Here is a 24,459-nt window from a genome sequence, read left to right on the forward strand (position 1 = left end):
AAGGAAGGAAGGAAGGAAGGAAGGAAGGAAGGAAGGAAGGAAGGAAGGAAGGAAGGGAGGGAGGGAGGAAGGAAGGAAGGAAGGGAGGGAGGAAGGGAGGGAGGAAGGAAAGAAGGAGGGAACGAAACAGAAAATGTATATGATCTAAGACTTAAATGGTAAAACTGGCTGAATGAAACCAGGCATAGTGACACCAGGCTGTAGCTCCACCTACTCCAGAGGCTGAGCCAATATATCACTAAGCCTATAAGGTCAAGAATTGGTGGTCAACATCAATAATAACAATAATAACAAAAGTAGTTAAAGAGATTGTAGTAGAATAGATGACACCAATCACAAGTAGGTTATTTTGGTATAAGGATTATTTTGAAAAATGTAGTCCATAAATAAGAATATTACTCTTGAAAGGGAAATTTACATTTCTCAATAAAGAAACTCATCATCAGGGGCGTCTCCTGTCCATGCATGAGATGATGAATGACTGCTAGTCACTAAAGTTTCTGGACAATAATCTCAGTGAGATCATGAAAGGGACCTTTTCATCACATGATCCCTTGAAGAAACTGAAATTTAGATAAATTATCCATGCATAAAAATTTCTTCATAGAGCAAATGAATTTAATTAAATGGGCATGACGTTAAATGATTATCTGAGTGTAGCAGAGTAATACTAAAAGATGCACTGAAAGGGAGAAAGGTGGAGAGTGTTGCTTTCACTTTCTCTGGCAAACCTGAGTGAAGAGTTTTAAGTAAGGCATTTACCACATAGGAAAGGAGACCACGTGACTTTACTATTAAATCCAGCATCCCCCAATCACCTGCTAGGCCAGCCTCTGTACCCTGAAGCAGTAGACTAGCATCCGTAGTCCCAGCTCAAGGTCTGTTACCACAATGCCTTACTAAACGTATCCAGAGACCAAGTTCAAATCACCAGGGCATAATGAAACTGCCCTCTATTGGATTAACCTCTAGGACCAGTTTTTGCTGTCATCAAAATACCCAAGAAAATAGTTAGAGGAGGGAAGACTCATTTGGGCTTAGAGAGATTTATGTTGGTTTCAATATATTTCACTCTATCATCGTGGGGTGACCCAATCCATAGCAGTGAACGTGTGAGGTAATGGAGTCTCACCTCACATGGACCAGGAAGCAAAGAAACTTGGGCAGAACCAGAGGTTGGTATAATCCATTCCTAATGATCTAATTCTGCCCAACAGACCCCACATCCTTAAGGCTGCACAGAATTCCAGTGTAGTAGCACAACTTAGAAACCAAACTTCAAAACATGAATCCGTATAGGGAACATTTCCAATTCAAACCATGTATCAACCCTCTGAATGAGACTCAAGAACATCCTTTTGCAGACGCAGATCTTAGCCACACTCAGGGCTAGGCCAGCTCTGGGTTCTAGATATATCTCCTAATTGACTCAGCATTTATGAACCTAAGATCAGGGCTCTCATACCAATGTAGATTCACCCTGAAATTTGTATAAAAGGGATGTAAAAATTCTTGCAGTTAAACCTGTTAATTTTTAGCACAATGCAGTCTGTTCATTTATTTAGTTACTATCACACAGGACTAAGACTGTGCAAGTACATTAAAAATATTTCTATCATAAACCAAATAGAACTGAACCACAGGGACTTAACTTCTGAGACAGTGCCTAAAGTGAAAACTGTGGGAAAAAAATACATATTAAACAATAGATTCCGCAGTAGTGAGACAACATCAGTAGACATCCTTTCTCTAATGGGAATAGGTAGACCATTCTTCTGTGATCTTGAGTATCTTTATCTGTTATTTTCTGATGAAGTGCATACACTTGATGCTAAACACATTAAATTTATATATGGTATAACTTTGTGCTAGTTTCTTAAAGAGTCAACATTATCTCCTTACATAGAAATACAGAAAAACATAGAAATCACAGGATAGCCTTAAGCATGTGTTGTAAAACCAATAGTTGGCAGAACTGTAGAATTGAGAAATATCTTCATTTTATAGTAGAGACTTTTTACATTCAATGTAATGAGTTACACTGGAAGACTCTGAGTGTACTGTAGCTATTATTTCCCAGTTGTATGGATTTGGACAAGCGATATAAAGCCTTCTCCAATTTCAGCTTCACAAGCAGAAAGAAGATTGCTGTCATCTGCTTCTGAACATTGTTAGGAAGAAATGAAGTATATAAGAAATGTTCCTTGTGAGTTCCTTAGGTCCGTACAAATGACCTTATGCTCAGAAAAACGAGCTAATTAGGAGCCTCCTACATTCCCTGAGCAAGACCTAATGTGAAGGGGGTTACCCGGTTACACAATACTGTTTTACAGATCTCCTGTAATCACAGATTCCTTCTGTTGTCCACTGAAAGTCACAGATAAAAAAACAGGTTGACAAAACAGTACAAATCCACATTTCATGAATGTGTAAGTTGTATAAAAGGATGACATATTCTTTAAAATTGTTTTTAGGAAACATATAGTACATGCTGGTGAAATTGGGATGCATTGGGGGAGGTGGTACACAAAAGGAGTGTTTTAAAATTGTCTTTCATGCATCCCTTAAATCACATCCCACTGAGTACATTTATTCTATGCAGTATACCAAGTGCAAATGTGACACTAAGACCTTCCATCCAGAGCATGGACTGCCTTTTAATATAGGAAGTCATGAAAGGCATAGTCTAACCTTGATTTGGACAAAGGGTGGAGGGTTCTTAGCTAGAAAACCCTTTTTTCATATTAAAAATATTTTTATTTTGAGCAGCATCTAAGAAAATTAATAAGATACATGTGTTACTTTGTTCAGTTCAATTCTTTTTACAGGCTTTCTCTAACTGGAAGTTTTATCTAGTCATGGCAGATTTAACAGACCCTGAAATTTTCTGGATTGACTTTCATGCTTCCTTCTTGTTCTCCTCAAAGAAAGCACATCCTGGGCCTTCATTCAAGAGACCAACATTCAGAACAGGAAGAGAGCACTTACAACATTTGCGTAGATTCTCTCTGAAATTCTCAAAGCCTGAGTATTTATTAAAGAGTTCCCAGAATGAATTTTAGTAGAGTGATGCCCAGATACTAGCCTTGGCTTTGGACATTTCCATTCTTAGTACAACCTTCCTTCAAAGAAATCTGATTTTTCTGTGGGTTCCAAATGGCAGACTCTGTAGACATACAAATGGTAGAGATGAGAAAACACTGGTAAACTTTTCATTACTTTCAAATCTCCAGCTATTTATTAATCTAATACCTTCTCTAGTTGTCTTTAGAAACAGGGCATGAACTGATTGGCCTGCTCTTTGGTCAACTCTCCCTGTGGGGGAACAACCTTACCAGGCCACAGAGGAAGACAATGCAGCCACTCCTGATGAGACCTGATAGACTAGGATCAGAAGGAAGGAGAGGAAGACCTCCCCTATCAGTGGACTTGGGAGGGGCATGTGTGGAGAAGGGAGAGAGAGGGTGAGATTGGGAGGGGAGGAAGGAAGGGTTTACAGGGGGATAAAAAGTGAATAAAGTGTAATCAATAAAAATTAAAATTAAAAAATGGAAAAAAAAAGAAACAGAAAGAAAGCTTTCTCTTTGGGTTTATTTTTAATCTTTGTCATGTTGTTTAAATAAATATGCCCATGTATTTGTGAAGCTAAGAGAAATAATATTTCAAATGCTCATGATAATTTTAATTCTTATACTCTTGCACTTTACCCCAGAGTAAAGCAGATACCCTGGAAAAGTACATTCCCCCTTCTATTCCAGAGAGAACAGGTGAAGACTTCTACCTGCATATACATTTGTAATTATTTTGTTTTGTTTCCATTTTTCTTTGCTTTTTATGTAGTTTCACTTTAGAAACAAAACTTTTCTCTTTTTTTTTAAACACATCAACCATTTGATCAAAATTAAAGTGTCCTCACAAAGTGCTAGAATGAATTACTTCTCCAGATGCCAGAAGCTCATAATGATAGACTTGTTGCCATTATATGTATGAGAAAGTCTCACTGCCTTCCCTATTTTTGTCTGTGACCCTGAAAGTAAAGCTTATTTAAGTAAAAAAAAAAAAAAAAAAAAAAAAAAAAAAAAAAAAAAAAACTAAATTGACACAGCTATGAAGAGTTTGTGTTTCAGGTTTATCATTTAAAATAAACTCATTGTCTATGCTGAAATAATATAGCCAGGCACATGAAGTGTTTTGTCAAAATCTCTTCTCTTGTTAAAAATATAAATTAAAGTAGATTATCATATGACCCAGAAATCTATCTCTAAGGCATATAATGAAATAGAACAAAATTTGTCTTTTTAACAACTATGTTTATCCTATGCTATATGTCTAATATCCACTTATAAGTGAGTATGTACCATGTGTGTCTTTCTGCTTCTGTGATACCTCATTCAAGATGATCTTTTCTAGTTTCCACTACTTCTCTGCAAATTTCATGATTTCCTTGTTTTTACTAAAATCTGTACACCTAAAGAAGCTAAGCAAGAAGGAGGACCCTGGGTAAGATGATAAATCCTCAATCAGAAAGACAAATGGAACAGATATCTGAAAAGGGAGAAAACAGGGAATAGGACAGGAGCCTACCACAGAGGGCCTTTGAAAGACTCTACCCAGGAAGGTATCAAAGCAGATGCTGAGACTCAGCCAAACTTTGGGCAGAGTACTGGGAATCTTATGAAAGAAGGGGATGATAGAAAGACCTGGAGAGGACAGGAGCTCCTCAAGGAGAGCAACAGAACTGAAAAAATCTGGGCACAGGGGTCTTTTCTGAGACTGATACTCTAAAACAAGGGCCATGCATGGAAATTACCTAGAAACCCTGCACATATATAGCCCATACAGCCCAGTCTCCAAGTGGGTTCCTTAGTAATTGGAATAGGGACTGTCTCTGACATGAACTCAGTGGCTGGCTCTTTGATCACCTCCCCCTGAAGGGGGAGCAGCCTTACTAGGCCACAAAGGAAGACAAGGCAGCCAGTCCTGATGAGACCTGACAGGCTAGGGACAGAGGAACTTGGGGAGGGCCATGGGAGGAGATGAGGGAGATAGTGTGGGATGAGGGGGGAGGGGATGAGGAAGGGGCTACAGCTTAGATACAAAGTGAATAAACCGTAATTTATTTAAAAATTAAGGAAAAAGAAAAAAAGAAGTATGTTTATTGTAGAATTGGTCTCTGTAGTTAAACTTGGAGTCACTTATCAATAGGCAAACTACTAAAGTGTGGCGTCTACACAAACCAACAGAGCATTTAGTACTATTTAAAGAAAGACATCTATCATGATTCTGAGAGATAATATAGTAAGCTAAATGAACAGGCACACAAAAATAGATACCGCATGATCTTACATAGATGTAGAAGCATAAGTTGAATTTTAAGAAGTTCAGAGTAATGTGGTAAGTTCTAGGGGCATGAAAGGCCATGGAGGAGACAAGATAGTAATGAGGTATAAATTAAATAGGAAAAACATCTTACTGTTGATAAATACAGATTCATTAAGATGGAAGTCAGATGTCAAGGAAGATCCAATATAAGCTGGGCAAGTGCATACAACATACAAAATATTAAGTCTGTAATGTCTAATATTGCTGAAATAGAATACAATGGCTAAATATTATTATATTTGTCAAAGAATTGTATTCATTATTTTAAAAATAATAACTCCAAAATTCATTCTCTCAGACATTGGAATGTATGTTTAATTATCATTATAATACCAGCATTGTACTACCTATAAATCAGTAATTAAGAGTTATAATTACCAGATCATTTTTTAAGTCAGACTGTGATTCTTGGCATAATAGATTCTTAGAATCTATTATATGCCATATATGAGACACTTTTGTATACATCTACACTCATATCTCTATGCATGTGCACTAAACTATATGCAAATACTAAACTATATGCAAATGTCAAATGGCACAGTGTGGTGCATTAGGTACATATGGCAATGCAAAATATTGGCCTTTTCAAGGTGAATAGCATGTAATTTGATCACAGGAGCTCCAGCTGCCTTCCACAAAATCTTATCATCTCTATGACACTTCAGCTCAGCTTCAATTTCATTTTGTTGTTATTTGAACAATTTTGTTTCCTTTCTCATGATTATTTCCTACTTACAATTTGGCTTTTGTGTTGTGTTTTTGTTTTGTTCTGTTCTTTTGGGAGATATGGTCTACTATAGAACAGGCTGCACTTGAACTCCTTATCTTCCTGCTTTGAGTTACAAAGTATTTACAGGCACATGCCTCCAAGTCTTCCTCTCATTTGTCATCTTGTACATTGACTTTTTGAAACTGAAAAATAATGGTTTTCCTCCCTATGTGAGGGTTATACATCTTTTGTGTCTCAAAAGGTTTGTATCATAATTACACTGCAATAAGCACCTGAGCAATAATTAGAGACATGATTATAGCAAATATAAAATCATTTTGTAACCCTCATTGTTACTTTTTCAATTCATAAGTACAAAATTATGATATGATTTTCTTCACATGAAAAAACATGGGTTCCGTTGAAGGTGGTGTCCTGTAGCTTTCTTGAACACACTTCAGTGTGCTTTTCCTGTCTGGGCACACTCGTCCTTTAATCACTAAAAGTGTAATGATTTTGCCTGGGATAACAATTCAAAAAGCTCTTTGATCTAATTTTCTTATAGCGCTGGACTTTATTATTCATAATGTTAGCTTAGAGTTCTAGATATAAGTTTGCATCCTGACTTTAGAATAGTCTATGTATTAGGATTTTGAATCACCATAGAAAACTGCCAATGGTGAGTAACCTAATTCAGGACTCAGGGTGTTTTTGTTTCCATTTGAACAAGGCCCAAGAGGTAATTGGTAAAATGGAGAAATGGCTGGCATCATTTGCTTTGGTGTATTATTATCTTGGTACATGGCGGTAATGAATGTCATTCAAGGAGGGCAGATGCATCAGCTTGGGAAAGCGCCTGAAGAGGTACATTGTTATCATTGATATTCATTGCTACTGTGGATGTGATCATTATGAGAAATAAGGATATCTGCCAAGTGTGTGGGGGAAATCACAAACTGCCATCTACCACAATAGAAAATGCCTTAACAAAGAAAGAAATTAGGACATGTTCTTGGGTAGAGAACAGAGTCTCATCCAAGGGCAAAACTAATAACAAAGAGTCAATGTAGAAGTAAAAACATTGGTTACAGGCTGGCTGACATGCTTGGAAAATATGATCTACCCTGGGATTATATGATAACAATGCCTATAAGGAATATGTTTCCTTTCCTTCCTGTGAATGATACCCAGACCTTCAGAGTCCAAAGCATACAGTTCAAAGATGTTTTTACAATTATGAAAGAAGATCAGTGTTTTGATTAAAGAAAACAATTCTAATTGAAACAGTGAAAAACTAATATTGTGAGGCTTGTGAGACTGCAAGGAATCTCTACTGTGAAGAAAAATATGTTTATACTTAAATATCTATTATTGTCTATGTTCAAGTATGTAAGTATATTCAAGTATACATTTGTTTTCTGCAACATAGCTAGCCATTTAAAAATAGTAATGTTTGTGTAAAAAAGCAACCTTTGGTGACCTGCCTTCCCTTAACTACCTGAGAGTCACTGAGATTTGAAATTGCTTTTGCTTCCTCTTCACCATCTCATGTCTATATGTAGTCTTCCAAGTTTCTCAATTCCCAAGAATAAGCACTAGGTTTCATGTTGGGCTTGCTAGACTTTCCCAGTAAATTGAAGAGTAGAGACAACATGAGAAGAACAAGAGAGCACTGTCTGTTAATGAAACATCTTACATGAATATTTTCTCCTGAATCAGGCTCGAAAACCAACGTGTCAATGCAGGAAAGAAGAGTCATCGATTTTGAAAGTGGCGAGTCAGCTAGTCTTCAGCCTGCACAGTAGGGTAGTTCCTTTTGTGTAGATGTCATTGGAGTGTTTATGGGACTCCAGTGTGATTATAGCGCAGCCTGTAAAGAGGACATTGAGGTTGCTTATCTGGAGCAATATAGAGAATCTTACCAAAACTGGATTTTGAAAAAGCAACAGGTTAGAGTCATAAGGAAAGAAAAATGAGAGGTAAAAATAGCCCTCTGAATTTTATTTTAATTTTCCCAATTTGTTACCTTCAGGTAGCATCAAGCATCTAACTAGTGTCTGATATTCTTGCCTCCAGCAAGAATGAAAGCTGCAGGCTTCTGTTCAATCAGACTCCAGTTCCTTGGTGTATTTGCTCTGTAGTGAAAGTCTGATCCTGCCACTCTTCTGCTGAAAACCCTTATAGATTACCATTTCTTTAAGCAAAATATTACATAACTCCTAGTGAGAAAGAGGAGACAAGATTCAGCCTAGCTGACACTGTGGGGCTCTTCACCTCGTAGGTACTGGCATTAGCCACATTGAACCCATCCAGCTCTGTGAGCCCACTGAACTCCATCATGTGCCAGGCTGAAGCACATGCCATCTTATTTCTCTAATGATCACGAGTCTCCCTTGCTATTCTACCTCAAGATTTAGCCACAGCTGGAAGAGGTAGTGAATACCTTAAATGTCATCACTTCAGAGGCTGAAGCTGATTGTTTTGTTCAGTGACACATAAAAAAAAAACCTGACAGCCCCCAAATCACCTGCCTTTTTACGTAAATATATGTATAATTAAAGCAATCCTCATTTTGCACAGTAATATACAACCATAGGTATTTTCAGCAATCTAAAAACAAACATGATTTCTGTCATCCGTAGGAAAAGTTGTAATAGTATTGAGAATTAAAAAAAATGTCAAAACATTGAAAACTCTATATCAGTTATAATTGCAGAGGGAATACAAAGACATGAAAATAAAAGGTTATTTGATGTGTTATAATTAAAAGATTGTAAGTGCTAAGATTTTTTAAAATATAAAATTGGCTAAGAAATACCTTTAAAAGATCAATATCCTTAGCAATTGAGAAATAAAATTTAAGAGAACTTTGAGATTTCATCTTACCCCAGTAAAAATTGCAAAAGTCAAGGAAATAATGAACAACAGATAATGTTGAGAATAAAGGAAAATAAGTTCACCCTTTCACTGTTGATGGGAATTCCAAGTAGATAGAGTTAATGTGGAAATCAGTGCAGAGAATTCTCAAAGTTGATCTATCGTTTGGTGCATCAATACAACTTAGTGGCATATTTCCAACATTACAATATTCCACTCCATAGATACTTACTCGGCCATGTTCATTGCTACTTTATAGTATTAGTAGGAAGTTGAAATTGAAACAACCTAAAATGTTCTTCCACCAATGAATGAACATCACCATGCTCAACATCTGATAAGCACTTTTGTTATTGATATTCAAGAAAGATTCAGCTCACCTCTTAAAACAACTCTAGTTCCTGGTGATTGTTTCAATAGGGATCAGTAGGCAAAGTTGCAAGATAGGCTACAATACTAGGGAAATTTAGGTAATTTAGAAAAATGGTATAAAGTGAGCAAGTCCTCCCCATTGTGAATAGAACCAAAATGCCCATCAACAAATGAAGGGATATTGGAAATAAAGTGCATATACACAATGGAATATTATTCAGCTGTAAAAATGAAATCACTAAATTTGGAGATCAACAGATGAAATGAGAAAATATTATAGTGAGGTAACCTAACCAGGAAACACAAATACCTCATGCCCTGTTATTTATGGATCCCTGTTCTGAATCTTTAACTATGGATGTATAAATTCTTACAAAACCGAGAAGAATAAAAATGGGCAGTGGTAGACGAAGATCTAAATAAGAATGAAAAAGGGCAGTGGTAGAGAGATTTCTAAATAAGAATAGAAAAGAACAGTGGTAGAGGGAGTTCTAAATAAGGGGGCACAAGTGCTATGAAAAATAAAATGGAAAAAACAGGATGGGGATATAACTGGGAGGCAGAAAGAGGGACTAGTGCACAGCAAAAAGGAGGGGAGAGAAATAAGCAATACTAAGAATATTTGAAAAGGACATTAGGAAACATATTAAATTGTGTTTACTTGAAAACAAATATAGTCTGCATAGTAAGTGTCTGTGTGCATGTGTATATTTGTATGTCAGACATAGAGAACATTCTCTTGAGAGGTTGGTTTGGGGAGTCTGAGAGAGTTAAGGCTGAAGATTTAAGGACTCACCCACACTGTAGGTAAGAATTCATGCCTGATTCTTTAAACCTAGCCAACTACCTGTGACTGGGGAGATCTTGGACCCATTAATGCAACCTGCTACTGTCATAATCATAAAGCAGTAGAATTTCTAACTGCAATCTAAACATTTGTCTTTGTACTCACAAATATTTGTAAATATCAATTTTCATCAAAGAAGTTTTTTTTTATTAATTACACTTTATTCATTTTGTATCCTCCCATAAGCCCCTCCCTTCTCCCCTCCCGATCCTACCCTCCCTCCCCTTTCTGCATGCATGCCACTCCCCAAGTCCACTGATAGGGGAGGTTCTCCTCTTCTTTCTGATCTTAGTCTATCAGTTCTCATCAAAGAAGTTTTTAGAGCACATGGATTGCTATATATGGAAACTCGTGACTGGTGAAAATGCAGAGAACAAATGATTGTGTAACCCCAACTGTTAAATTTACAACACAAGCTATGTACCTGAGGTTCAGGGAACATCATGGAGGAGGACGTGGAAAAATATAAGAACTAGAGGTTGAAGATATCTTTTATATGCAACAAGAAAGTATCACCCATAAAATCTCAACAATATTATGGCTTAAACGAGAACTGCATAATGACACCACCAGTTGACATGCCAATGTGGATAAAAGAAATATCACAGGGTCCTACCCCTAGATGAAGAGCCACAGGCAATTAATGAGTGCTAGAGAAGGAAACTTGGTCTTCCTTAAGGATGAACCTCTCAATATGTTATCTGATCACAAGCAGTCAGCCATACGACATATTGATAGGAGCAACATAAACAACACTAAATGGATTCAGTAGGCTGTATTTATATGTGTGTGTGTGTGTGTGTGTGTGTGTGTGTGTGTGTGTGTTGGTAATAGTAATAATTTGAAAAGTCATAAATTTGGGATATGTAGAGGGACATGGCAAGGGCTGGTTGGCTAAGATATCTGGGTGGAAATGATATAAATACAGACATACAGTACTCATGTATGAAATTCTGAAAAACAATTTTGAATTATCTCATACATACATATATATAACACATAGGCAAAAACTGCATATAAAAGACATTTTACTTTTATCTTTGTGTATATGTAGCATATTTTCATTATTCTTTCATTTGTAGATGGGCTTCTCTGTGTTATTCACAATGGTGAGAACACTTGTTCATTTAAATCATTTTTCTAAACTACTTGTTCCTCTAGTATTGTTCCCTAGTCCATGACTTTGCATACTGATTCCTATTGAAAGAGTCAGAATGAACTAGAATTGTTTTAAGGGATGAGCTGAATCTTTCTTGAACATGAATAATAAAAGTGTTTATCAGAGACTGGGTGTGGTGATTTACTAAGAATGCTGATGCAGGTATATTTTGCTGTTTCATGCTTTTAAATAAATGAGTAAATAAAGAAAGATTCAGCAATAAGTAAAATATCTTCCCTGTATTCAAGCTTTGGAATTAACTTGGTTATTTGTATGAGTTTGGTTGTTCAGCCCAAGGAAAATGAATCCATTTAAAAAGGAAACTCCAATAGTGTTTCAAAAGAAATTAACTTGTTCAAGGGCCAATCAACAGCTTTTTTTTCTTGTCTATTCTGACAGCTTACTCTTTGGATTTCATCTCTGCACATATCTGATGAGAAATGTATCTTTCCATGTGATTCCTGACAGCTATATTATTTAAGATTCAAAGAGTTTTTTCCTCCTGAGAACTCCAGTCACATTTGCTAAATTTGATTTAAAGCTAATGTTTGATACTCCACTCTGAGTCTCACTTAACACAATTAATGAGTCTTGGCTCTCATAGTGTCCTGTATGTGGATAGAAAATTTATTTTCACCTACTCGGTGAGGGAAACATCACAGTGAGTGCTTGGATCCCAGCAGGTGGCAGAATAAATGGAAGGAGGACGTCCAAAGATCTGCAAACCTTATATTAGCAATCTCACTGGATCATGTGTTCAAACAGGGACTGCGATCTAGATGCCATGTATGGATGTAGATTTAAGATATCAACATATTATAATTATAACCTTCAAAAATCCATACCAAAAAAATGTGCTGAAATTTTAAATATCCAGAAGTTAAAGAAGCATTTAAATTTAGAAAATTGTGTATGGGTGATCAAGAAAAAAGTATTTTCAGTATATTGAATAAGAATGTGTATTTTCATGTGCTTGAAGTAAGAATCAAAGCCAGAATTTTTGAACAGTTGTAATTTTTCTGATAAGAAGTTCAGAAGTGAGAGGAGGGAAGATTTCAATTACAAAGAAAGGCATGTTAGGAAGGTGGGCTTACCAATATACTTGAAATGGAAAGTGTGATTTTTTTTGACTGTGAGGTAAAAAAGAAGAAATGAGGAGGTAGAATAGAGCCAAAGTTTAAAATGTGGATTTGAATCCCATGCAGGAAAGACTCTGAAATCCTCAAGAAATCATATGTCACTAAGTTGACTGAGTCCCACAGAAGAAATAAGACATAGCCAATAAGCTAGACACTTAAGTATCCACCTTAGCCTTGAATGGAGTCCTAGAAACATGTTCACAGAATTCAAAACCATGATGCTTTATGAGCAGTTGGTATAGCTTGCTGCACACTGTTTTATATTCACCACACTCCCCTTTGTGTGACCATGAGCATTTGGACAATCTAAGCAGAGTTAATTTAACAGACAACTAGGAGTAGTGCTACCTCAAGACCCAGCTATACCACTCCTAGGTATATACCCAAAATTTGCTCAAGTACACAACAAGGACATTTGTTCAACCATGTTCATAGCAGCTTTATTTGTAATAGCCAGGACTTGGAAACAACCCAGATGTCCATCAACGGAGGAATGGATACAGAAATTGTGGTATTTTTACACAGTGGAATACTACTCAGCAATCAAAAAGGAGGAAATCATGAAATTTGCAGGCAAGTGGTGGGATCTAGAAAAGATCACTCTGAGTGAAGTATCCCAGAAGGAGAAAGACAAACTTGGTATATACTCGCTTATATAGACCTACAAGACATGATAAACATAATGAAATCTACACACCTAAAGAAGATAATCATGAAAGTGGACACAGCGAAGGTGATTAATCCTCATTTAGAAAGACAAATGGGATGTGCATTGAACTTATGACAGGAGTCTACCACAAAAGGCATCTGAAAGACTCTACCTAGCAGTGTTTCAAAGCAGACACTAAGACTCATAACCAAACCCTCGGCAGAGTGCAGGGAATCATATGAAAGAAGGGAAGTTAGTATGATATGGAAAGGATAGGAGCTCTACAAGGACCAAATATATCTGGGCACAGGGTCTTTTCTGAGACTGACACTCAACCAAGGACCATCTATGGATATAACCTAGAACTTCTGCTCGAATGTGGCCTGTGGTAGCTCAGTAACCAAGTAGTTTTCCAAAGTAAGGGGTACACGGACTATTTCTAACAGGATCTCAAGGGCAGGCTGTTTGACACCCCCCCCCCCCGGGGAGGAGCAGTCTGTTAGGCCACAGAGGAGGACTTTGCAGCCAGCCCTGAAGATACCTGATAAAACAGGGTCAAATGAAAGGGGAGGAGGTCCTCCCCTATCAGGGGACTTGGAAAGGGGCAGGGAGGAGACCAGGGAGGGAGTGTGGGGTTGGGGAGGGAATGAGGGAGCGGGATACAGCTGGGACACAGAGTTAACAAAATGTAACTAAAAAGAAAAAAAATAAAAAAAGAAAAGAAAAAAAAAATTTAAGAATATATCTAATTTGCTTTCAAGTGATTATATCTCTGTGTGTGTGTATGTATATATATATATATGTATTACATATATATATATATATATGTATATATAATCATATTATTTTAGTCAATAAATAAGTAATTGGCCATCTGAGTAGAAATAGCTCAGTACCCACCTGTGTATATATCTGAACCCATTCAGTACAAAGAAAGCTGTTTGTATGTTGGCTGCAAAATCTGGGAACTATTTAAAGTGAAAGGTGAGTATTTAGAAAATACTCCTCAAATTATATAGGTTATTAAATGTTATCAATGTTTCTTTAACAAATGTGGGTGCTCTATTATTTGGGGCATAGATATTCAGGATTGTGATGTCTTTCTGGTGGAACTTTCCCTTGATGAGTATGAAGTGTCCTTCCCCATCTCTTTTTATTAATTTTGGTTGAAAGTCTATTTTATCAGATATTAGAATGGCTACTCCTGCTTGCTTCTTGGGTCCATTTGCTTGGAAAGTCGTCTTCCAACCCTTTACCTCAGGTAATATCTATCTTTGTGCCTTAGGTGTGTTTCTTGTATGCAACAGATTGCTGGGTTTTGTTTACGTATCCATTCTGTTAATCTGTGTCTTTTTATTGGAGAGTTGAGTCCATTGATGTTGAGAGAGATTAATGACCAGTGGCTATTAGATCCTTTGATTATGATGTTGGCTGTGGTCATAGGTTCTGTGCTTGGTTGCTTTTTGTTTTACTGTAATAGGGTTATTTATTTTCTGTGTTTTCTTGACAGAAGCTAATTTTCTTGGGTTGTATTTTCCCTTCCAGTATCTTCTGTAATGCTGGATTTGTGTGTAGGTATTGTTGAAATTTGTTTTTGTCATTGAATATCTTGTTTTCTCCATCTATGAGGGCTGAGAGTTTTCAGGGTATAGTAGCAGTTGACATCTGTGTTCTCTTAGGGTCTGCATGCTATCTGTCCAGGCCCTTCTAGCTTTCATAGTCTCTGTTGAAAAGTCAGGTGTGATTCTAATGGGTTTGCCATTATATGTTACTTGGCCTTTTTCCCTTGCAGCTTTTAGTATTTTTTCTTTGTTCTGTATACTTACTGTTTTGATTATTATGTGGCGGGAGGATTTTCTTTTCTGGTCAAATTTGTTGGGTGTTCTGTAGGCCTCATGTATCCTTATTGGCTTCTCCTTTAACTTGGGGAAATTTTCTTCAATGATTTTGTTGAAAATATTTTCTGGGCCTTGGAGAAGGGAGTCTTCTTTTTCCTCTATACCTATTATTCTTAGGTTTTGTCTTTTCATATTGTCTTGGATTTCTTGGACGGTCTGTGTCAGGAATTTTTTGGATTTAACATTTTCTTTGACAGATACATCGATTTCTTCCATTGTATCTTCTACACCTGAGATTCTTTCTTCCATTTCTTGTATTCTGTTGGTTATGCTTACCTCTGTAGTTCCTGTTTTCTTCCATAATTCTTCCTCTCCATTATTTCCTCCATTTGTGTTTTCTTTAATTTTTCCAGTTCTATCTTCAGGTCTTGAGTTTATTTGTTTACTTCCTTCACCTGTCTGATTGTATTTTCCTCTTTTTCTTTTAGTTCCTTCAACTCTGTTCCTTTTATTTCTTTCAGTGATTTAATTATTTCTTCTCTGAAGGCCGCAAACTGTTTGGCTGCATCTTCCTGTATTTCTTCATGGATGGCCATAATCTGCTTGTCTTTAACTTCCTCCATTTCTTTACGGATAGCCATGATCTGTTTGGTTTTATCTTCCTCTAATTCTTTACGTATTTTATTTGTTTCCTCTATTACCCTCTTCATCAGCATAGATGTAAGGTCATCTTGATTTTCTATTATGCAGCATTGTCCAGGGCTGTTCACCCCTGGATTGCTGGGTTCTGGAGATGCCATGTTGCTCTGTCTTTTGTTGGTTGAGCTTTTGGGCTGACCTCTACCCATGGGGCTGTTTTAGGTGTTAGCTGTTAGTTTCTGTGCTTCCTGGAGTCCTGAGGTAGGGAGTATCCCCTTGGCTGCAAGATGATTTTTCCTGAAGGAGTCCTCCTCTGCTTTTTGGGTATGGTCATTGTATGGCCGGTGTTTCTCAGGAGTTGCCACTGCTCACCTCAGATGTATAGACCTGAATAGTAGCTGTGGTCTTTGTTAGGCAAGGGGGGCTCTCCTCTTACCCATAGAAGTTCTCAAGACAGCTGCCCCACTGCTGGGTTTCTCGTTATAAATTTAGTGAGCTGCTGCTGTTGTTACAGCTTTCCAGGTACAGCCCTCTTGAAGAACCTGCTGATTCCCTAGCTGTGGGGTTTTCTCCCAACAGGGAAACTCAGTCTGTTTTCCTGGGGCACACATTTCTGTCCGGGAAAGTGAGAGGAGCGCCCAGCAAATCTCTGGGCCAGAGGCTGAATGCTCCGCTCTGGGCCTGGAGAATGTGCACCTAGGCTGAGTTGCGCCTGGGGGCACCGCTCTGGTCTGGAGGCTGGTAACTGAGGGCTCCCCTCTGGTATGAAGGCTGGGTGCCTCATTCTTGACTGGAAGCTGTGTGTCCCTGTCTGGGATGTCGGCTGTGGGCACTGCTCTGGTCCTAACGCTGTGGGTGCAGCCCTCTTGAAGGACCAGGGATTCCCACAGTTTTGTCAGTCTAGCTAGGGATAACTGGTTGATCCTTGGCACAGTATCTGAGGGCTGCTGTAATGGCTCTCTCGTTTTTGTAGGTCTGAGGATGCAGCTGTGTACCCCAGTGCCCTAGGGGTACTCAATAATGGCAGCTGAGCACAGCGCTCCTGCCTGCTTTAGAAAGCTAGAGCCTAGAGTCTGCGTGAATCCAGAAAGTCTTTTGGTGCTGGATGTCCTGAGCGTTAGACCTGATGATCCCCCCCGCTCTAGGGTTTCTTCCTGCCAGGGACACCATCCCCATACATTAATTGTGGGAGACTTCAACACCCCACTCTCAACAAAGGACAGGTCAACAAAACAGAAATTAAACAAAGCAACAATGTCTCTAACAGAGGTCATGAATCAAACGGACCTAACAGACATTTACAGATCTTTACACCCAAACACAAAAGAATTTACCTTCTTCTCAGCACCTCATGGAACCTTCTCCAAAATAGACCATATAGTTGATCACAAAGCAAGCCTCAACAGATACAAGAAGACTGAAATAATCCCTTGTATCCTGTCTGATCACCATGGAATAAAGCTGGAATTCAACAACAACAGAAATAGCAAAAAGCCTACACACACATGGAAACTGAACAACTTGTTACTAAATGACAGCTGGGTCAGGGAAGAAATAAAGAAAGAAATTAAAGTCTTCCTAGAACTCAATGAAAATGAAGACACAACATACCCAAAGTTGTGGGACACAATGAAAACAGTGCTAAGAGGAAAGTTCATAGCACTAAGTGCCTTCAAGAAGAACTTTGAGAGAGCTCATTCAAGCAACTTAATGGCTCACTTAAAAACCCTAGAAAAAGAAGGAGCAGACACACCAAAAATAAGTAGACGGCTGGAAATAATCAAACTCAGGGCTGAAATCAATCAATTAGAAACAAATAAAACAATTCAAAGAATCAATGAAACCAAGAGCTGGTTCTGTGAGAAAAATCAACAGATCAACAAACACTTAGCCAAGCTAACTAAAAGGCAGAGAGACACCACCCAAATCAATAAAATCAGAAATGAAAAGGGGGACATAACTACAGACACTGAGGAAATCCAAACAATCATCAGGACTTACCTCAAAAGTCTATATGCCACAAAATTTGAAAATCTGAAGGAAATGGACAATTTTCTTGATCGATTTGACTTACCAAAGCTGAATCAGGACCAGGCAAATCAACTAAATAGTCCTATATCCCCCAAAGAAATAGAAGCAGTCATCAAAAGTCTCCCATCCAAAAAAAGCCCAGGACGAGATGGCTTCAGCGCAGAATTCTACCAGACCTTCAAAGAAGAGCTAACTCCAATTCTCTTCAAACTATTCCACAAAATAGAAACAGAAGGAACATTACCAACTTCATTCTATGAAGCCACAATCACCTTGGTACCTAAACCTCACAAAGATTCAACCAAGAAAGAGAATTTCAGGCCAATCTCCCTTATGAACATTGACGCAAAAATACTTAACAAAATACTTGCAAACCGAATCCAAGAACACATAAAAGATATTATCCACTACAACCAAGTAGCCTTCATCCCAGGTATGCAGGGGTGGTTCAATATGTGGAAATTCATCAATGTGATCCACCACATAAACAAACTGATGGAGAAAAACCACATGATCATCTCCTTAGATGCTGAAAAAGCATTTGACAAAATCCACCATCCATTCATGTTTAAAGTATTGGAGAAATCATGGATATAAGGCACATATCTAAACATAGTAAAGACTATATAAAACAAGCCTATAGCCAACATCAAACTGAACAGAGAGAAACTTAAAGCAATCCCACTGAAATCAGACACAAGACAAGGCTGCCAACTCTCTCCATATCTCTTCAACATAGTGCTAGAAGTCCTTTCTAGAGCAATAAGACAGTTGAAGGAGATCAAGGGGATACAGATTGGAAAGGAAGAAGTCAAATTATCACTATTTGCAGAAGATATGATAGTATACTTGAGTGACCCCCAAAAACTCTACCAGGGAACTCCTACAGCTGATAAACACCTTCAGCAAAGTGGCCGGATACAAAATTAACTTAAAAAAAATCAGTAGCCCTCCTGTATACAAATGACAAAAGGGTTGATAAAGAAATTAGGGAAACAACACCCTTCACAATAGCCACAAATGACATAAAGTACCTTGGTGTAACCCTAACCAAGCAAGTCAAAGAATTGTATGAAAAAAATTTCAAGTCTCTGGAGAAAGAATTAGAAGAAGATATGAAAAGATGGAAAGATCTCCCATGTTCATGGCTTGGCAGGATTAACATAGTAAAAATGGCCATCTTACCAAAAGCAATCTACAGATTCAATGCAATTCCCATCAAATAGCCAACACAATTCTTTACAGACCTGGAAAGAAAAATTCTCAACTTCGTATGGAATAACAAGAAACTCAGAATTGCTAAAACAATTCTCTACAATAAAAGATCTTGTGGAGGTATCTCCATGCCTAATCTCAAGCTGTACTATAAAGCAACAGTTATAAAAACCGCATGGTACTGGCACAGAAACAGAATGGTGGATCAATGGAACTGAACAGAAGACCGAGAAATAAACCCACACACTTATGGACACCTGATTTTTGACAAAGATGCCAAAACCATACAATGGAAAAAAGATAGCATCTTCAACAAATGGTGCTGGTCCAACTGGATGTCCACATGTAGAAAAATGACAATAGATCCATACTTATCACCCTGCACAAAACTGAAGTCCAAGTGGATCAAAGACTTCAACATAAAACCAGACACATTAAATCGGCTAGAAAAAAAAGTGGGGAATACCCTAGAACTCATTAGTACAGAAGAAAACTTCCTGAACATAACACCAACAGCACAGGCTCTAAGACCAACAATCAATAACTGGGACCTCATGAAACTGAAAAGCTTCTGTAAAGCAAAGGACACTGTCATCAAAACAAAGCGACTGCCTACAGATTGGGAAAGAATCTTCACCAACCCTTAATCTGACAAAGGACTCTTATCCAGTATATATAAATAATTAAAGAAGCTGAAAAGCAGCAAACCAAGTAATCCACTTAAAAAATGGGGAACAGAGCTAAACAGAGAACTCTTTGTAGAGGAATATCGAATGGCAGAGAAGCACTTAAAGAAATGCTCAACCTCATTAGCCATTAGGGAAAAGCAAATCAAAACAACCCTGAGATTTCACCTTACACCCATCAGAATGGCAAGATGAAAAACTCAAGGGACAACACATGCTGGAGAGGTTGTGGAGAAAGGGGAACCCTCCTCCACTGCTGGTGGGAATGTAAACTTGTACAACCACTCTGGGAATCAATCTGGCACTTTCTCAGACAACTAGGAATAGCGCTTCCGCACGATCCAGCCATACTACTCCTAGGTATATATCAAAAGTGGCTCAAGTACACAAAAAGGACATTTGCTCAACCATGTTTGTAGCAGTTTTATTTGTAATAGCCAGAAGCTGGAAAGAGCCCAAATGCCCCTCAACTGAAGAATGGATGCAGAAACTGTGGTACATCTATACAATGGAGTATTACTCAGCAATGAAAAATAAAGAAATCATAAAATTTGCAGGTAAATGGTGGGACCTGGAAAGGATCATCCTGAGTGAGTTGTCCCAGAAGCAAAAAGAAACACATGGTATATACTCACTCATATACACACACAACATAGAATAAACCCACTAAAATCTGTACATCTAAACAAACTAAGCAAAAGAGAGGACCCTTACTAAAATGTTCAATCCCCATCCTGAAACGCAAAGAGGATGAACATCAGAAGAAGAAGAGGAAAACAGGAAACAACCTAGGAACCTGCTACAGAGGGCACATCTGAAAGCATGAAGAATAAAAGAGGAAACAACCTAGGAACCTGCCACAGAGGGCCTCTGAAACCCTCTGCCCTGCAGACTATCAAAGCAGATGCTGAGCCTGATGGCCAACTGTTGGGCAGAGTGAATGGAATTTTAGGTATGAAGTGGGAAATAGCAAGATTTTGAGAGGACAGGAACTCCACAAGGAGAGCAACAGAACAAGAAAATGTGAACACAGAGAACTTCCCAGAGACTCATAATCCAACCAAGGGCTATTTATGGAGATAACCTAGAACCCCTGCACAGATGTAGCCCATGGCAGTTCAATGTCCAAGTGGGTTACCTAGTAATGGGAAGAGGGACTGCCTCTGACATAATCTGATTGGCCTGCTCTTTGATCACCTCCCTGTGAGGGGGGAGCATCCTTACCAGGCCACAGAAGATGACAATGCAGCCACTGCTGATGAGAACTGATTGACTAAGATCAGAAAGAAGGAGAGGAGGACCTCCCCTATCAGTGGGACTTGGGTAGGGGCATGCATGCATAAAGGTGAGGGAGGGTGGGATTGGGAGAGAAGGAGGGAGGGGCTTATTGGGAGATACAAAATTAATAAAGTGTAATTAATAAAAATAAAAATAAATAGAAAGGAGGAAAGAAAGTAAAAAAAAATTATATAGGTTATATATGAAAAAAAAGGGTCTCTAAATTTGACAACATTCTCAAAAATTCCTATGGCTTTATCAGAGTTGTAAAGCTGAATGGTTCCTTCTAAAAGTAGCAATCGTTACCTCAAAATCTCATTTTATCATAACAAGTTCCTTATCTGTGCTTTTATAGAAATCCATATCTAGAATCTTTAAGAAGATTTGTAATGAAACCTTGTAGGATAAAAAAAAGACTAGACAACTCTGTCTAGCAATTAATGGCAATCATACAGCATTCTTGAATTATCTAATGGCTGTGCTATTACATTGAAAATATATGATTTTTTGCAATTTTTTTTAACTTTATAGATATCTAGTTTCCTGGTGAATCTGTGCTAGGTTTTATGTTGAAATAGGATCTCTGGATGCTGTATATCAGACCGCAGAGAACTTGGGATATAGAATGCTGACATGCAGGCATAATATTTCCATTGTTGACTTGGATTCTATAATTTCCAACAAGAGACTTGTACAACTCATTTGGTTCCTAGCACTGCCATAGCTTGTGGTTCTAAAAAACATCTGAAACAAGGAAATGGCACAGGCGGAGAAGACAGAGGGTGGGTGGGACTAGGAGGAGATGAGGGAAGGGGCTACAGCGGGGTACAAATTTTAATTAATAAATAAGCAACTTTTTAAAAAGAGAGAGAGAAAAAAAGAAACATTTGAAGCATTTAGTAGCTCTAAAACATTGGATACTGGTTAAATTGACTGGCGATTTTGCTTCTCCTGGATCCATTGGTCTTCACAAGCCAAGGGAATGTCTGCCTTTGATCATTTCCCTAGGAACAGACTCAAGTATGCCCTGACTGGAGATGAAGTGAAAGAGATTTGCATGCAGCGCTTCATTAAGACTGATGGCAAAGTCAAGACTGATATAACCTACCCTGCTGGGTGTCTGGATGCCATCAGTACTAACAAGATTGGAGGAGAACTTCTGTCTGATCTATGACACCAAGGAGCACTTTGCTCTTCATCATATTATACCTGAGGAGGCCAAGTACAAGTAGTGCAAAGGGAGAAAGATTTTTGTGGACACAAAGGAAATCTAGCATCTGGTGACCTATGATGGTCATTTGCTACCCTGATCCCCTCATCAAAGTGAATGACACCATCCAAACTGATTTGGAGACAGGAAAAGTAACCTACTTCATCAAGTTTGACAACGGCAGCTTGTGTATGGTGACGGGAAGTGCTAACTTGGGAAGAATTGGTGTGATGACCAACAGAGAGAGACATCCCAGCTCTTTTGTTGCAGTTCATGTGAAAGATGCCAATGGTAACAGCTTTGACACTTGGATTTCCAGCATTTTTATTATTGACAAGGGCAACAAACCATGGAATTCTGTTCCCCGAGGAAAAGGAATCCACCTCACCATTGCTCAAGAGAGAGACAAGAGGCTAGCAGCTAAACAGAGCAGGGGGTGAGATGGTCTCTAGGAGACATGCTGGAGAAGTATCCACATTCTCACTACAAGCTTTTCATGGTGATGTCCTAGATTAAACAGAATGATGAAGGGAGGAGGGTGGAAAGGAGAAGAAGAGGAACAGAGAGGGACAGAGAGGAAGACTTGTACAAGATTGGGTTCATGAACATTTTCTCATGGGGTAGTAAAATATTCTACAATCCCCTAGAATATATATAGACACTTATCAGTTGGTGTGGCGAGGCCATGAGGATATGTAAATGATTAATGATTTGGGAAAGGGCCTTTTCTTCTTTGTCTAATCTGCCCGTAAGTGGTTCACACTCCTGTAATTAGCCCCTCACCCATGTTTCTGTAAGTAGAACCAACTAAATGATTCACTACGTTAGACTTGGGTGAAATGCTTTCTTTTGTCTGTGGACTATGTCATATCCAGGGTGAATAGATGTGTTTATCTCACTAGAAAAGGTTCCCAAATACCAGTGCTAAGGTAGTATTTCAGTGAGCTTCTAGAAATACTGAGTAGACTTTACATTTAATAAATGGAAGGATGAAAGATGGGAGCCTGAGTGTTCATTATAGGAAACACACACCTGACGTGGTGAATGTCCACACTCAGAGTAACAGAACTGGGAAAGAAGTCCTTGTGTGTTGCAGAGATGGCAGGAAAGGTTAACAGTATTGAGACATGTAAGATCTCAGAAAATATGACAGTACCCTGGGTACGGTCAGTCATACAATAATATGTGAACCCCCTCTCTTTTTGCATTTACTCACGTATTACTTGGCAATTAACCCTGCCAAACAGTTTTTATAGCTTAAATCTTTCAATACTCAAACAATTCTATAAATGGCAACAGCATTGCCTAATTTACCAAAGGAGAACATAGGCAGACATTTAATTAGCTAATAGAGCCATGATTCTCACAGACCTCACAGGCTTCTTCCCAACTGATAGTATGCCTGTGTTTCCTGGCAATATTAATATATACATTTCCTGTTGACTATAAGGACATAAGATTTCTAGACACCTAGATAACTTCTTCAATTTCAGGCCGTGCTGAAATCTCAAGTTTTGTTAAATACTTAAAAACCAGTGCCTTTTTCTGCTTTGTCAAACTACCAGTCACTCAGGTTGGTTCCTGTCTTGGTATCATTAGATAATGTTCCCACACAGGAATGGAAGTTACCATTTAACCATTTCCTGAAATGCATAAATGGAGCCTTTTTCTTCCCTACTATCCAGTCCTTGACTGCAGTGGTGGATGAGCAGAAGGGCTTGGCTTCTGCCCGACAAGAGGGTGCTCTTGGGAGGTCACTGAAGGCAGGACTCTGAAAGACACACAGGAGAGGCAAACACTGAGGCAAGTAGCCACTGCAGGTTATAGCTTCATGCCTATGAGCTTTTCAAAAATTATTGTGAGGCTTTAACTGTGAGAAAACAGAAAGAAAAAGAAGATCTTGTTTTTTTGCTTCTCAAAATTAATTTGTTTTCTTTTGTTCTTGTTCAAAGTGGTTGCTTTCATTACTCTTGTCCTTTGTAAGCCACTCAGTGTGACATGACATAAAGTGAAAAGTCACTTGTGGTTCATCAAATGTGAGTGCATCACAGAAGACAGGAGATATAGTACAAAGGAGAACAATCCTGAAATCACAGCAGTGCTCTTATATGAAGTTTTGGTCTCTGGGTTTCACTTACCTACAATTAGACACACTGTAAAGATTAAAGGAATAACTCCAGAAATAACCAGCTCAGTTTTAAAATGCGTACTACCCCGAGCAGTGTGATAAAATCTTGCACTGTCCTGCCCAATCCTGCTTGGGCCATGGATCTTACTTTTGCTCATCATATCCACAGTTTACACGTTACCCACCCAGAAGTCATTTAGAAGCTGACTTGCAATGTAAAGAGCTTTGTCATCAAGAAACTCATATTTTACTTAATAATGCAACCAAACCAATCCAAAGGCTTGGATATGTCAAAAA

The 24,459-nt window shown here is 38.3% G+C and overlaps 1 pseudogene; it reads left to right on the plus strand.

Annotated features, from left to right (window-relative positions):
• Positions 1–6,895: 6,895 nt before the first annotated feature.
• LOC129666305 (40S ribosomal protein S4, X isoform-like) lies at positions 6,896–22,474 on the plus strand (annotated as a pseudogene).
• Positions 22,475–24,459: the final 1,985 nt, after the last annotated feature.

This window comes from Psammomys obesus, unplaced genomic scaffold (assembly GCF_907164565.1).
Source record: "Psammomys obesus unplaced genomic scaffold, mPsaObe1.curated_primary_1811, whole genome shotgun sequence".
Lineage (NCBI taxonomy): Eukaryota > Metazoa > Chordata > Mammalia > Rodentia > Muridae > Psammomys > Psammomys obesus.